Here is a 15783-nt window from a genome sequence, read left to right as displayed (position 1 = left end):
TTTTTAAGACCAAAGCTAGGAAAATTGCGAGGTTGTTGTTGTGGTGGCAGTGGAATTTGTAGAGGCTCTTTGGAAAAGCAATTTGGCAACAATTATAACGAATCATAAAATTTCCACACCCTTTGACCCAGCAATCCCACTCCTGGGACTTTATCCTGAGGCAATTATTAAAAAGACAACAAAAGCCATGTGTAACAAAATATTCAATGCAGTAATGTTTATAAGAGTAAAAAAATTGGAAACCACCTAAAGGTCCCACCACAGGGAAATGATTCAGTAAATTATGTGTTTGTATAACCATCAGATTAATTATGGAAGCTATATGGTTATATAAGGATACTAATGATGTCAATTGAAAAAGGAGTGAAAATTTTATTTATACCGTGCCTTTAACTGTTGAGAAGTCCACATATGGATTCGCACTGAAAGTAAATACAGAAAAATAAAAATAAGAGAACCATCCCAAGATCAGGTTGAATAGGTACATTGAAGCCAAGTCAGGAAAAGCTTTTGATACCGTCTTAAAGAGTTTGGACTCCATCCTTAGAGGCATTGGAAAGCCATTGCAAATGTCATAACCAAAATTATGTTTGGAGAGCTCTGACAGCACCGAGGGCTTCAGGGGGGAGCTTAGGGCAGTACCGGCCCTGGGGTAGCGAGAGTCCCCATGGAGCCTGGCAGGCAGGGATGGGGGCGGTGGAGGGAGCAACTCCATAGAAATGCAGAATCGCCAGCACATGCCAAGTGCTCAGATGTAGGAGTGTGGAAGCAAGAGGAGAGGAAGGGCTGCTGCTTTCTGAGCCTGGGCAGGGCGCCGTTAGAGGGATCGGCAGAGAGGGTTCCATTTTGAATGTGTTGGGAGTACAGTCGTTGGGAAGCATCCCATAGTGCCTTCCACAGACAGCTGGAATACCGTCTTGTCCTTGGGAGGGAGGGAATGGTGGATGGTGGAATTTGGGTGTGTTGGCTTATGTGTGTAGCTGAAGTTGAAAGGTTGGAGGATGCCCAGGGAACATTTGTCTCAGGAGAAAAGGGGTCAGCAGAGGGCAGAACCCTGGGAAAGTCCAAGGTTAGAGATGGTCGTGAAGAGGAGTTGATGAAGAAGTTGGAGGCAAATGTGGAAAAGGAATGAAGAAAGAGTCTTAAGAAGGAAGGAGTGGACAAGAGAGCTGACCAAGGCTGTGGGTCCAGAAGGTGGAAGCCCCATAGGAGGCCTTTGGTTGGGTCGTTGGATCATGGACAATACAGTTCTGATGGAGCATGGAGTGAGGAGTGGGGACAGAACCCACATAACTGTGGGGTGAGAAACTCAAGGGAGAGGATGACGCTAAATTGCTCAAGACTTTAAGAAGCTCAAAGATAGAGCATCCAACTGTCCCGGTTTGCCTGGGACTTGGGGCATTCTCAGGATGCACACTGCTCAGTGCTCCGGTCAGGAAAGTCCTGGGCCAACCAGGACAAGTTGGTCACTCTCCTCAAAAATGTGTAAGCTAAAATATCTGCTCTTTAAGGGAGGTTACATCTGTGTGAGGATACCAGATGTATATACATAATGCTGTTAAGTAGCAACACAAGGAAACAAGCCGATGCCGAGCTGCCAATTTAGTGGGATGGAGGGTTTGGGAATATTTTTGAAAATATTTTTGGGCTGAAGCAATCTGGTGAAATTTTGGGAAAAATAAGTTGTTTTTCTTTTTAATTTTTAGTTAAAAAAATCAAGTCAGAGTGGTACAGTAAAACCGTAGGAAGTAAAGCACTGGGGTAAACATTGACAGTTTTAAACTAAATGGCTTCCTTATTTGAGTTTTCCAATTACTGTTTTATTTATTTAGTTTTAATTTTACACCAAGGCGACTAAAAAACCTATAACAACACCTCATTAATTTGCATTAATGGGGAAGTGGTGTGCTGTTTGATACATGAAAGCACTGAGTTTAAAGACACAGAGTGCTAGTAGACCATTGGTCCTAAAAAAGACTCAATTCATCTAGTGGAGCCAGCTATACTTACAGAATCCTTGGTTGCCAGGCTGGGCCTGACTGCTGCCATCTGCTGGGGGTTGGAGTTCCAGATTCCGCCCCCACCCCCCCACCTTTGGGTACCCCAGCCTCACTACCTGTAGGTTTACTGGAGAGTGTGGGCCATTGGGGTCCTGGTGTCCAAGTCCTGTGCGCTTGGGGCCAACTTCCGGCTCTCCGTGACTTGTTTTCCTCATTGGTTGTACAATCATTTTGTTAGAATTAAATACAGTGTTTGTGGAGCAAAGATGCTTCTCTGTCTGGGCCTCTTTCACTTGGCTACTTGCCACGTGCAAGTTTGGTACAGGTCTCCCGGTGTTTTGGGGCCTCATTTTTCCTGTTAAAGAGGTTTCAAGATGTTGTGGGGTTTAAAGTTGATCACATATGTGGAGTGATCTGTGCAGTGTCTGACCCACATTTTTGTGAGTCTTTATTAGTTGTGGCCCAATGCTTGTTAGCCACATGACCTTAGGTAAGTCTCTCCCTTCCATTTCTTTATCTACAAAAAATGCCCTGACCTAGATGATCTCTGTGGTCCCACCCGATTAATGCATTTTCTCTAGTCTTGTTTGAAGCTTGGCCTGAGATTAATAATTGTGTATTTGTGTGGTGATAGGAGAGACTGACTTTAAGAGGTTTCAGTTTAACATATCCTGACTTTTGAAAATGAGAATTCAGTTGAGGAAGACTTTAGGAACCTACTACAAAGAAAGGAGTGTGGACCATGATACGTTAAACCGACTCTATGAAGATCCATAGAGAGGTTCTGTTGAGCCAATCAATATATTGGGCAAAATTTGGGCTTATTGTTCTGCATCCCTGCCACTCATCTTTCCGTTTGTTCCTGTATCTCCTTCTCCCCCACTTCTGAATCTGACCTGTGCCTTTGGACCTTAGTCATCTTTCTACTCCTCTCTTCTCCCCTGAATCCCAGGGCTCCAAACCTGGCTTCTGTATATGGAACCCACCTCCATACTGGGCCCATCTACCTTGTTTCAGATCCTGGATGTCCAGTCTGTCTGCTACCCCATCCTCTGACACCTGTAGCCTCATCCTGCCTTTGGTCAACATTTTGGCCCTCCATGTTACTGCTGACCCTGATCTGGCCTCTTCCCTGCCTTGTTCTGTCACTGCCTCGGATTCTTCTTGGCTCCCTTATTGATTCCCAAAGCATGTGCAGATTGCAGCTTGTACAACTTGACAGTGTGTGGACATGGATGAATGGGAATAAGAGGAAATGAAACAGGAGAAGATTGTCATTGATTTTTCTTTTTTGTATTTCTTTTGTTGTCATGACTTTTTTTTTTTTTAATACCTTCTTTTGCTCAGGAAGCAAAATTGTGGGGAAGTTCATTTCAAGTATAATCATTTCATGAGATAATCCATGCCAGTCGTGACATTTGTATTGGTATTTGTTTTTTGAGCACCTGCTATATCACAGTTACTGTCTCTGGTCCCCTTTTGGCCACTGAGAAGGAATTAGTACTTTAGTGGAGAATAATAATCAGGTGCTGAAAATAAAGGGTTATTATAGAGTGTACGTAGGAAGGTTTTGGGTGTGCAGTGGAGGAGACAACCAGTAGTCTACAGTGGGGCTTGGAGAGTATTCCCAGAGGGAGTGATATTTGGGCTGAATCTTGAGGATGTGCTAGGTAGAGGAAACAACACAAAGGCTTGGAAGAGTGAAGGACTTTTGGGGTGACTGGAGGGTCCATGATTGAAATTGGAAAACAAAGCTGTAAAGACAGAGCCGGGACTATGTTTAGAAGTACCTGGGAAGGCTAGGATAAGGAGATGGGTGGTGACAGGGAATTACTGCAAAATTTGAATGAGTTAAGTCTAAATCAATGTACTGTAACTGTGAGGAGCTTGAGAAACAACTCTTGGTAGTTGCGTGCTGGGTATCTCAGTATTATTTGAAGCCGGTAATCCTGGCTCCTCTCCCCAGTAGCCAACCATATGTTGCCCTTCTCCCCCTGTCCTGGCACTTGGGCGGAGTCTCATCTTTTCTTTGAAGGTGGAGCCACTTGTTGTTGCCTCCTCCTCCCCATTCTCTGACTTGGAGTGAGATTAAGGAATCTTGTTTACTTCAGAGCCAGGGCCAAAGGAGAGGCTTTGAATAGATCATTTCTGACTCTATTTCTTCTCAGTGCTGTTTTCTCTCCAGAAAGTCACTATCATTAATTAAAGCAAAACAAACAAAGCAAATCCTAAACAGCTGAGCTTCATATTTTCAAAGACCCATAAACCTCATCAGCATGAAAGAAATTAAATTTGGAGCTTACCTAGTGCAGACGTTCATTTTGATGGAGTGTTCCATGCTTTGCTTTATTATCTGCGATGGAGTTTTCTGGAGTAATCGCAGAGCTCTGATGGGTTTTCCTGTAGATTCTGGATAGAAATGGGCTCTGTCTCGAAGAGGCTGCTCCAGCAGAGAGGCTAACAGAAAGCTGAGGGCACTTGTGGCCAGCCTGCCCCAGGAGACTGGAATATGGAGCTCTCAACTGTGGTTGTGTAGTGCTTTGGTCTATTTAAAAGTTGGATCTATACAACAAAAGTTGGATCTGTACATTTCACACTACGTAAATTATAACTCGGTAAAAATTCTAAGTAAAAAATAGTTATTAAAAAAATCTTAAAAAAATGACAACTTATAGGTGCCTTTTCAGGAAAGGACTTTGCAAACCAGAGGGACAATGACAATAATGTCATTTGTGGCTTTGGGTCAGTTACTTCTTTCTGTGTGTAGGTTTCCTCGTTCTGAAAAGTGGCATGCTACGGTTTTGATTTTATTTCTGGGTCTTGTTTCTGGTTTATTTTCCCTCCACAGTGGAATAATATTTAATAAATACGTTGTAAGAACTGTTTTAAGCAGCAAGTGGTACAGTTATTTACTTTTTAAGAATTTGACAGCTTGAGTATTACCTGCCTATTTTTTGAAAGACCAAAATCTAAGGCCTTCATCTACTGATTTTTTCAATTCTTAGCGTCTTCATCAGTTTACTGACCTTTTCTTTGGGTTGTGTGATTATTTACATGCTGGCCATCCTGGTGGTGGGATATTCTTCTTACTTGAGTCCCTGTCTTGCTTTCTGACCCCATCATTTTGGGAACTAAAGCCACAAGAACCCATGAAGCACAAGGACGCTGGGTGCTGGGGCTGAGAAGCAGACTGGCAGGATCACGCTCTGAACTTGGAGTAGAAACCTTCAGATGAACATTTGTCATCTTCTCCTACTCAACCCAGCATGAGTGTGGCCCCTCTGCGAATTGAGGGGAACCATATGACAGGCAGCAGATTTGCTGTTTGCCATTTTTAAGAACTATGTTTAGATTTTGTTCTGCTGCTGCCTAGTATCTTTTGATCAAGATCACAAGGCCAAGTTTTAAAGACTTCACCTTTTGAGAATAGCTCTTCTTAGAAAAGCCACATGTCAAAACTGAAGAAAGATGGGTACATTCTCTTCCATAGGAAAAGTGATGTTCTCTTGGCTTCATCCTGGTGTTCAGTGATTTCCAAGTCATGTTTGGCAGAGGTGATGCAGGTGTCCCACAAATTATTTTGATTTGAATTATATTTTATAATATATTTTCACTACTTAAAGACTGTAATAACAAGACATCACAGGAGGTCGACTATGTGACTGACTCTGTTCTAACAGGTTGGAGACCGCAGGTACATTAATTGGAGACTGTGAATATAAGTTCAGCTTTTTAATTTAATTTTTTCCGATTTTATAATAAAATTTCTCCTGTCATGTCTACGCACATATTTGGACTTATGGAAAACCATATCCCTGGTTTGAAGTTAGCTCTACACGGTTCATTTTGGGGGAAGATGTAGTGCAAACATTTGACTAACAAAGGGTCTATTTTGTAAATATTCAAAGCACTTTCACAGTCAATGGGAAAACGACAATCCAGTAGAAAAATGGGCAAAAGCTTAATCTATAGGGTAATGGAAAAAAAAAAGTATAAATTTTCAATAAACAAACAAAAAGATGTTCAGCCTTACTCAGTGAAAGGGCTGGAAGATGTAGCAGTAGTAGGTGTTTTTATCCCCCAGCTCTCAGACAGGTCAGGCTTACAGTGAAATGAAGCCCAGTGCTGTGGGAGCCGGGCATCATAGACACTTTCATTGTTTTTGTGGGAGAGTAAATTGCTCTGATCCGTCTTTGGAGAGTTTTGGCAATATGTGCCAAGGAAAAGTAAGGCACACTCTTCTGACAAGGCAGTTTCCCTTCTGTAAATTTATTTCACAGTTGCCCCAATACTTGTACCTTTCTATATTGTTTGTATTAATAACAACAGTATACCCAAGCTGCTAGAAACAACCTAAATATCCATATATGACTAGTGAAATTATGGTGCCAGGATTTAATGCAACACTACAGAGCTTAAACAAAAGAGAGAGGGACAGAGGAGAAAGGGAGAGGGGGAGGAGGAGGGAGAGAGAGAGAGGAGGAGGAGGGACCGGGGAGATAAGATGTGCCCTGTGCCTGCTGTTAAGGGAAAATGTTCAATATATCATAAGAGAAAAAGGAAGCTGTAAAATAGTAATTTGGTATGATCACATTTGTATAAAAAAAGGAAATAGAAGATCCCTTTGTGCTCAGGACTGCATTGAAAATTTCTGGAAAGAGATGCAAAAGAAAAACAAACAAACAAAAAAAACCAAACCAAACAACAAAAACCTGCTGATAGTGATTGACTCTGGGATTTGACATTGAAATTCCGAGACTGACAAGAGGTCTTCTATATTTCACTATATGCCCTTCTGTGTTAATTCAATTTCCTCTTTTATGCCAAGCATGTGGATCTTTAGTGATAGGAAAACTATTTAATGAAAAAGCCCTCCATTTTATTTTCTCATTCTCTAATAATGCCTTCACCCTCCCCATATCTGATTCTAGAATTCTATTTATTTGTACCCTAAATACTTGTAGATTTGTTTTTAATTGAACACAGCTTCAGTTGCTTTCAGATACACTTCTTAAGAATTGCCTTTTGATTAACTTGCCCAGACAGCTCCCTAGACTTTTTTTTTTAAGATTTTATTTATTTATTTATTTGACAGAGAGAGACATAGCAAGAGAGGGAACACAAGCAAGGGGAGTGGGAGAGGGTGAAGCAGGCTTCCTGAGGAGCAGGGAGCCCGGTATAGGGCTTGATCTCAGGACCCTGGGATCGTGACCTGAGCTGAAGGCAGATGCTTAACGACTGAGCCACCCAGGCGCCCCAGCTCCCTAGACTCTTGACAGGAGGATTGGCCAGGATTTAAGAACAACAAGGTTATTCTCTGGTGGGGGAATCCATGCTGCAGGTTTTCAGTCAAGAGCAATGGTCAAGAAAGTGGATTCCCAGGTCATATGGCTTGGGTTTATGTCTTGGCTCTATTACTTGCGTTTGGGAAGATTTTTTAGCCTCTTTCAACTTTGGTTCAGCATCTGTAAAGTGGGGCTAGTTATAATACCAACTGCAATGGGTTATAGGAATGAGAAGTCATACTACTTATAAAACACGTAGAAGGGAGTCCAGAACTTAATCACAGATATCATTCTTTCATTTTATGTTTATAGGCATGCCCACCTCACCTCAGTGTTTCAGGTTTCTTACTTTTAAGACAGTCAGTTAAGATAAAATGGAACGCCTCTTCTGGTTCAAAATTTAATGATTTACTTCCTGTCTTTCTGGCATACTCTTTATTAAGTCCTACAAGGCCTAAGGTTCTGTATGGTTGTTTATAGTGTTTGATAGTGAATTTAATTCTGGCTTGTTTTTTGATCGAGTGTCCTTGGCTAGCTTAATGAAGACAGTATATTACATGATACATGTTTTTTGTTTGTTTTTTTCCATTGCCAAAAATCATACACATTCTGTATCTATAGAGTCGAGTATTTGAGAATAAAAGGAAGGCATAATGTCTACCCTTGAGATGCACAGGGACATATGACTTTAGAATTTTGGGGGAGGGGCCACCCATAAAATGGACTGTGTCAATCAACATGTTGTTGATTGAGAAGGTGGTTGGAGGAAAATTGTGAGCAATTCATTATTCTTGCAAGGGTGCCCTGGAGCTTAAGGTGTGGAAATTGTTCTTACCTGAATCCATACTTTCTCTGTCTTTCCAGATTCTAAGATGTGCCTTTGTGTCTGGCTCAGATCCTCTGAGTTTAATTTTCCTCGTTGAAAAAAACCAGATCTTGAGACAGTTGATGGTGTGGACAGGATATCCCTTGAGAGAAATGACATTCAGTGGCCCGAGAGCCTGAGGAGTTGAACTTGGGCTGTGATTGGGTCAAGTGTTGGGAGGAGAGCTGTCCTGTGTCCTGGGTCCCTGAATTTGTCATATTTATCTTACTTTATTCTCACAGACACCCTGGAAGTTGGGAATTTTACCTATGAAGAGTGGAGGCTTACAGGGGTTAATTTACTTGCCCAAAGTTACGAAGTTCATAATTCACAGAGACTGGATTAGATGGAGCCCAAGTCTGACCCTACTTAACCCATGTAGCCTTTTCTTTCTCCCTCTACTCCTGGTTAACTTTGTTTATTTCATGAACCAGAGTGTATGGTAATTCTTTCCCCACGGTGTCATTAATTGGTCTTGTTGGTTACAAAAGGGATTAGTTTTGAGAGTGAGTTTGGAAAAGGAGCTCAGGGTCATGGGTGAGGTAACAGTGTGTACTACAGGGTGGGTCAGCTAAGAAGAGGAGGAGGGAATGACTGTGATCTGGGACTTAGCCATCCTGCCTTCTGATTCTGTCTCTCCCACTTGCCTTGCTGTGTTTTGGCCTAAATAACTAAGCCTCAGTTTTTTTTTTTTTTTTTTGTATGTAAAATGGGAATCATTGTATCTGTCTGGCAGGGTTGATGTGAAAAGTAAATGGCAAAAGCCTATAAAATGCCTCTTGTAGTTTATGCCTGAAAATATGTGCCCCCAACTTTGCTTTATAAACCTTCAGATGGTGGCCATGACCATGAGGTCCAACACTTGCCAAAGAAACCCTCTGGTATACCTTTGTGGCCGATTCTAGTTAGTACTTCTTCAAGGATATCTTTGTATGGAAATAGTTTTAAAATAGCACATGGGAAAGACACTTCTCCAAACTTAGTCCCCTTTCCAGCTCTAGGTAGAGCATCAAGAGCTGCTGAGAGCTGCTGAGAACTTGTCTTCAGTTCTTAGTGACTTCCGCATAGAAGTTTCCTCTGCCATAATGAAACCTGGGCTTGTGTTTCTTTTGACAGAGGAGGGAAAAATAAGTCACATACTAGGTGACAGCTATGGGACATCTCTCTGTGATGACTTACTGCTTAATCTCTGGATGAACCTCAAAAATTTATCCTTTGAAAGGGAATTATAAATTTCTCTCAAAGAAACTTCTGGACACCTGATTTAAAGGCTTTGAAGACAAATCTAGTTTAAACATGGCTGAGGAAACATACCGTCAGAGGGACAACAAGCACGCCAACAGGCAGAACTCTTAGCCAGCTCTTTCTTCTTTGTTTCTATTTATTTTTTCCACAGAAAATGCAAACTCTAAGAAAAAGAGGCCAGAATAAGGGCCTAACTTTAAAACACAAATCTGCGGTGTGATTTGGGGTTGTCTGGGGTTGTTACACAGTAAGGCAGTCTGATACTTTTTATAAGTGAGAAACTGTACAATTAAAATTGATTTCTGAAGAGTGGCCTTGAGACCCACTAAGTTTCTTATTTGTCAGAGAAATCTTCAGTTATTTTCAGAATTGTATTTAACTTCAAGTTGACTGAGATAGAATTTTCTTCAAATTCTGATTAATAGAAACTTGGTAATAGTGCAACCATTTCACTGTGTGTTGCTATTGGATGACACAGATAGTGTTGCATAATGATGCTTTCTTTCTTGAAAAGTTACTTTTCTGACAACCTCATCCATCCAGAACACAACCTGAGTCTGATCAGAAGCAGGTAAGAAAAAACCCTTGGCCCTCAAACAGCTACCATAATGCCCAAGCATCATGTTCTGTGGATGTGACAGAGCTCACAAATGCATTTTGAAGATATAACATGGTACTCTTTGGCTTAGGGAGATCCACATTTCCACAGAGAATCACACATTTCTCAACGGCCCATGAGAGCATTTCTCCAGTTAAGTGCAGTAATATAATTTATGTTCACATCGATAGTAAGTGTGATCGATAAACGTTCCATTTTGCTCATACACTCTGTTTAAGAAAATCTCAAGCATGCAAATAAAGATTTTCATTCATCCTAGTCAACTAAAGATTTGGCACTGAGATTTAGACCACTTGTCCTCAGAACAGTACTTGCCTATAAATGTATCAAATGAGTAAGTAAAGGACCCGGGGAATATGGATGTTAGGTTACACAAAATGCCTCATTTCTCGGTACTTGAATGAAGAGTTACTGTAATTTTGAATCTAACAAATGCTCCTTTGCTCAAGTCTCTGATTTATGGAGAACTTATCCCCCCAAACCAGCCTCCTACATTTTGTTGTATAATGTCTTTTATATAATTGTTTCACTGCACCCCCCCATCTCCTCCCATTTTTGAGGAAAGAATACAATATCATCATAATAAATATTTTTTCATTGTAAGGCAGCTTTATTTGGAAAGGGGTTTTAGAAAATACTAGTTAATGAAATTTTCAGCAGACGCTGTCAGTAGCCACACAAAAGCGTGATTAAATTTTAATTAAAGTATACTTAATTAAATCCTATTGGCTGAAAGTAAATGGAAAAAGTTATTAACCCTCTTTAATTGTTTTCACCAAGCTTTTATGTGCCCTGCCTGGAGGGGACTGTTGCTGCTGGCAGGCACAGGAGTCTGTCTGGAGGGATGGATCTTATTTTCTGATCTGCCATGGTTCACTGTTGGCTTCTACTGCCATATTGGCACATGGCATTCAGCTCCTTTTCTTAATTTTCCAGCAAACTACCTGCACATAAAGAAATAAAATTATAAGACAACAAGCTATGCTCTTTGAATTTTTATCTTTACTTATGTAGCAAAAGGTGTTGGGAAAAGTGCCTTGAAGTCTTCTGGCTTCTCCCACTCTCGGATTTTGTGGCAAAATTCGCTTTTGTGGAAGGAATCCAATTTAGAATGCCGATCTTCTCGATGTCTTTCCATATGTTAACCATTTTTTTCTTAAGTTCATTTTTTTTTTCCTTTTCTGATATGAAACTTCCTTGGAGCTCATCATAGGTAGAAAGAAAAAGCAGTAAGCAGACATTTAAGGAAGGGGCCTCTATAAAAAGTAAGCAACTTATTATTGGGAGATATTTTGTGGTTTTTGTTTTTTTAAATGATTATGTGAGAGGATTTTTCAAAATGTTTGTAAATTTTCCTCTGTGGTGACATTTCCTTAATAGAAATGTGATAATCCTCGTTCTGAATCTGATCCTAAATACCTTTCTGAGTGCTCTGGGAAATCACAGTTTCTGCCCTTAAGCATTGATTAATAAATTAGCTAAACTTGTCTGAATAGGCATGGGGGACCTAGTGTAATCAGAATTAAAGATAAACATGTCTAGGAGAGAAAAATGAAAGCATTCCACTCACAGTTGAAGTAAGGGCATCTCAAGGAGTGTGAAAGGTCGTTATTTTTCAAAGCCAAAGGTGAGAGATCCTGGAGACTGTATTAAATGAGTCAGGCGAGGTTGCAATAACTGATAGGCCCTAAAATATAAAAAGTGTGAAACGCTATACATGTGTTTTTCCAAGTTACCATCCAACACTGTGTTCCTGGACAGTTGGTGGCTCTCTTCCATGTGGTGATTCAGGGACCCAGGCTTCTTCCTTGCTGTGGTTCCACTGCTCCTGTGGGCTCATTGCTGTTTGTAGAGGTGGCGAGACAGCATGAGGAAGAGCAGCTGCTTATTTCAAGTCTTTCCTCATTAGAAGCACGTGTCCTTTCTGCTCACATTCTATTAGCTAGAACTCAGTCATCAGCTCATGGCTCTTTCCAGGGAAGGTGGAGAAATGTGGTCTAGCTGAGTGCCTGAGAAGGAGGGGAAACAGATTTTGGTGAGCAGCCAGCATGCCACAGAGACCATCAGGTGAAAGTTTGCAAGTGGTTGGCGAGCAAGGCACACTGGCCCTGCTGGTATATTTCCTTTGGCTAGCACAGTACTCGTAGCATTTTAAAATTGTAGCAAACGCCACAAGATCAGGAGATTTCATATAAATATCTGGCCTTCTGGCTTCTGTTTGAAATATCTGACTCGCTGGTGGTGTTTATGTCATATTCTTGCTTGCCGCTCTTGTCTAGAGTTGTATTGAGACTCTACCTGTACAGAGGCCAGGGGCTCTTTTGTTTGCCATTGTTCTGGCCACTCCCTGTCATCCCTGAGAAGACCAATCCTCAGTTTCCACTTATCACCTTATTACCAGGCCTGCTTCTCTAACTCCTGCATGACTCTAGGATTGGAAACAAGAACACTGATTCGCAGCCCTGATATCTCTCCATCCCTCCCTCCCACTCCCTCTTTCTCTCTCTCTCATCATACCAGAGGAGACACTCACCTGTAACTTAGATAGGTCTAAGAAATAATATTCTGGTTGGTTAGGAAAGGTTTCTGTGAGCTTACAGAATTCTAAATGCCATTAGAAGGAAGGAAAGAAAGCAGGGAAAAAAAGGGAGAGAGAAGGAGAAGGAAGGAGGGAGGGAAATGAAGGAAAGAGTGAAGGGAATGCATTCTGGGCTTTTGAAACAAACTTTTAGATCTCTGCATGAACACTTAGCTACATTCTGCATACATATGTTCTTTAAGGCCTATTTTCTTCTGTTTTTAAGATTTGTAATTGGAAATGGGGTCTTTGTTCTCTAAAACCAGAGTGTAGGAAGAGATATTTCTTTTTGTGACAGTTGTTGCGAGGACCGATTGTATACACAGATGGGTGCCATAAGAGACAAGACAGTGGTGAGCTGAGAGAAAGTATTTTCCTTCTAACCGACCAGCCTGTTCATGCAGGATTTGTGAGGCCTGCACTGGAGATGCACCAAGTGATTTGTTAGTGATGGGGCGCTCATTCTTCTCCTTTGCAGAGAAGTGTTAGAGGAAGCCAGAGTCTGGAGGTCACTGGGCAGGGGCTTGTGCACTGATCGTACAGGTAGGAGGACTCACTGAAGCCGCCTCCATCATGACCCAGTTGTGGTGGTGATTAAAAGAGAAAAACCTCAGAGCCTGGAGCTTGCAATTGCTGTTGATCCAGATATGGCCAGAGTTATGAAATGGACACATCAAGGGAAGTGGTACCCACGGCTAAGGGAATCACTGTGAGTTCATCCTCAAGCCTATATATGAGGGCAGCAGTGACACCCAGTCTTGTATCTGGGAAGAGTTTGCTGCATCCTAAGCCCTGTTGCAAGATCCCAGGTGGCAGGTGGTTGGGCATCACCGCCACACTCAAGGTATCTGTGGCTCCAAAGATGAAGGCACTGGTTTCCAGTCCTCACTGTAGATCAGGACCACTAGGGAGGTATTTAATAATACAGATTCTAAAGTTGCATCTCAGACCTGTTGTATGAAACAGCTCTGCCAAGAGAAGTTCCGAACCACATGTATGGCCTCATGGTTTTGTTTAATGGAAGAGTAGAATAAGATTCAAATCCACGTCATTGGTAGGGCGACCCCATGCCAATCCCATGCAAGTATATCTCTAGACTTCTGTACTTTAAATCCTACTTGACATTACGAGTCATGTAAAACATGGCTTTAAATTTTATATCTATTGATTTAAATTAATAATTATGTTAGTAATAGGAAAAGCAAAATTAAATAGAGCTTCTATTTCATGCCTGAAGAAAACCAACTATTGATCTACCAACCCATAATTAAAACATGGTCCTCACCCACCTAGTTTCTTAAAGTATTTGCCAAGGAGTATCAAAGTCACCTGGGAGCTTGATAGAAATGCATACTATTTGGTGCCAACACACATCTGTTGACCCAGATTCTGCATTTCAACAAAATCCCCAGGTGATAACTCTACACACAAAGTTTGAGAAGTACCGCACTACCCAACAGATGTTGGAAGCCAGGTTTTTTTCTGGAGAAATAAACAGGCTCATGGTTTTGTCCCTGCCAGTGCTAATGTGTGAAGTGATGGTTGACAGAGCACGAGCGTGGGGTTTAGTCCAGCAGATGGTTCGTAGGTAGAACTAGGTGTACCTAAAAAACACAGTGTTTGATTTGGTCACTTTTGTAGAGTTAGCGTATTTGTTTAACTTATGATGTCAGGGTTAAAGAGCTAGAATTGAATCCATTTACCTTGGATCATAAAACAAAAACATTTAGCAGAGCACTTTTTATGTATGAGTGTGTATCCAATGCTTTCTGAGCATGAAGATGTTTATTGTTGAAGTTCTGCTGGGAGAATTTATAAACTGAATTTAAGAGTCAGGTCATAGAGTCAACTAAACTTAAGTAAGTTTTTTATGTCCTGATTATTGTTTTTCTGTTACTCATATCCCTTTCCTGATAACTCTTCGGCAGAATATGATGAACACAGAAATGCTAAAAAGCCATATTAATCATTAGTCATTGTGGTTGTTAAGATCTTTGGTATTTTCTGTAGTTATACAAGCAATAACTTACTAGCAATAATTATTTCCTTAAGCAATAATTTTTAATTTGCTTTCATGAGGCCTATCCCCAGAGTGTGGTTTGCAGATGAATCTGAGCAACAAAACCACCTTGGCAAATGATTTTATATATACTTGTATTTTTTTTGTCTGAGTAAGAAAATTCTAAATTTCACCCAAAGCACACAGGATCTATTTCGGCATCAGCCTGATAATGAGACAGTAATTGGTGTGTAAGCCGTTCATTCTCCAAGTTTTCTCACGGGGCATAATTTGCCTCTTATTTGTCAGGAATGGGTTCTGGGACACAACAGTCCCATTCACGATGGGCAGAGCAAATGTACTAAAACATTATCATAGCTGGGATTAATGGTCCACTATGGATTTATGTCAAGAATGTTAATGATTTGTTTATGAATAAGTGGGCCTGTCGCATGGTGAAACAGTAGCCTGCAGAATTGCTGAATGGACAGTTTGCTTGCAGAGGATTCTTGGAGGAAATAAATACTCTTGCCAGGCCTTTTGCATCTCTTAAATCGCTACTGTGAATTGACTTTGGAATTTGAAATGGTGGCATTTACCTCACCAAGTCCTGTGCTTGCTATTGCAGACCTTGTAACTCTAAATTTTCTTGACATAATTTGGAGAAAAATATTTTTTAGGATTGAGTCTAATTTGATGAAAATAATAATTTAATTAAATCTCTCATTGAGCAAAATGTAGCCCCGCCCCTGCTCTCCCCGCCAGATTCTGGTAAAATATAATCAAACTTTTTTGAAGTGCATGTTAATGTATGGAAGATAAGGATTTACAGTAGTTTTTAATTGGTAGATAAAAGTCACTTATTGCTAGGTAGAGTCCAAGCAATGACAAATAAATCAAGATTATATAATGATTCATATACACACACACAGATTGATATAAAAATATGTGTGTATGTTTGCATATATAATATGTATGTGTGATGTGTGTGAATGTGTGTGTAGCTTGGCATGTAAATGTTTATGATGTAATTTAATGATGTTTATTCTAGCTACTTTTTAAACATTCACCTTTTTGTGAATGATGATTTTGGCTTTCTCTTAAGAAATTTAAACTTAAATGTTATTCTATTTATGTAAAAAAGATTTCTTTCTTTCTTTCTTTCTTTCTTTCTTTCTTTCTTTCTTTCTTT

At 40.6% G+C, this 15783-nt stretch overlaps 1 protein-coding gene across 1 annotated transcript in view; it reads left to right on the top strand.

The window, feature by feature from the left end:
* Positions 1-15783, top strand: part of PID1 (phosphotyrosine interaction domain containing 1) — a 222584-nt gene that overhangs the window by 44259 nt on the left and 162542 nt on the right. The gene's annotated exons all lie outside the window — the stretch shown is intronic.

The sequence above is a fragment of the Neomonachus schauinslandi genome, chromosome 3 (assembly GCF_002201575.2).
Source record: "Neomonachus schauinslandi chromosome 3, ASM220157v2, whole genome shotgun sequence".
Lineage (NCBI taxonomy): Eukaryota > Metazoa > Chordata > Mammalia > Carnivora > Phocidae > Neomonachus > Neomonachus schauinslandi.
Note: the sequence above shows the minus strand (reverse complement) of the source record. Positions and strands in the feature narration are given on the sequence as shown.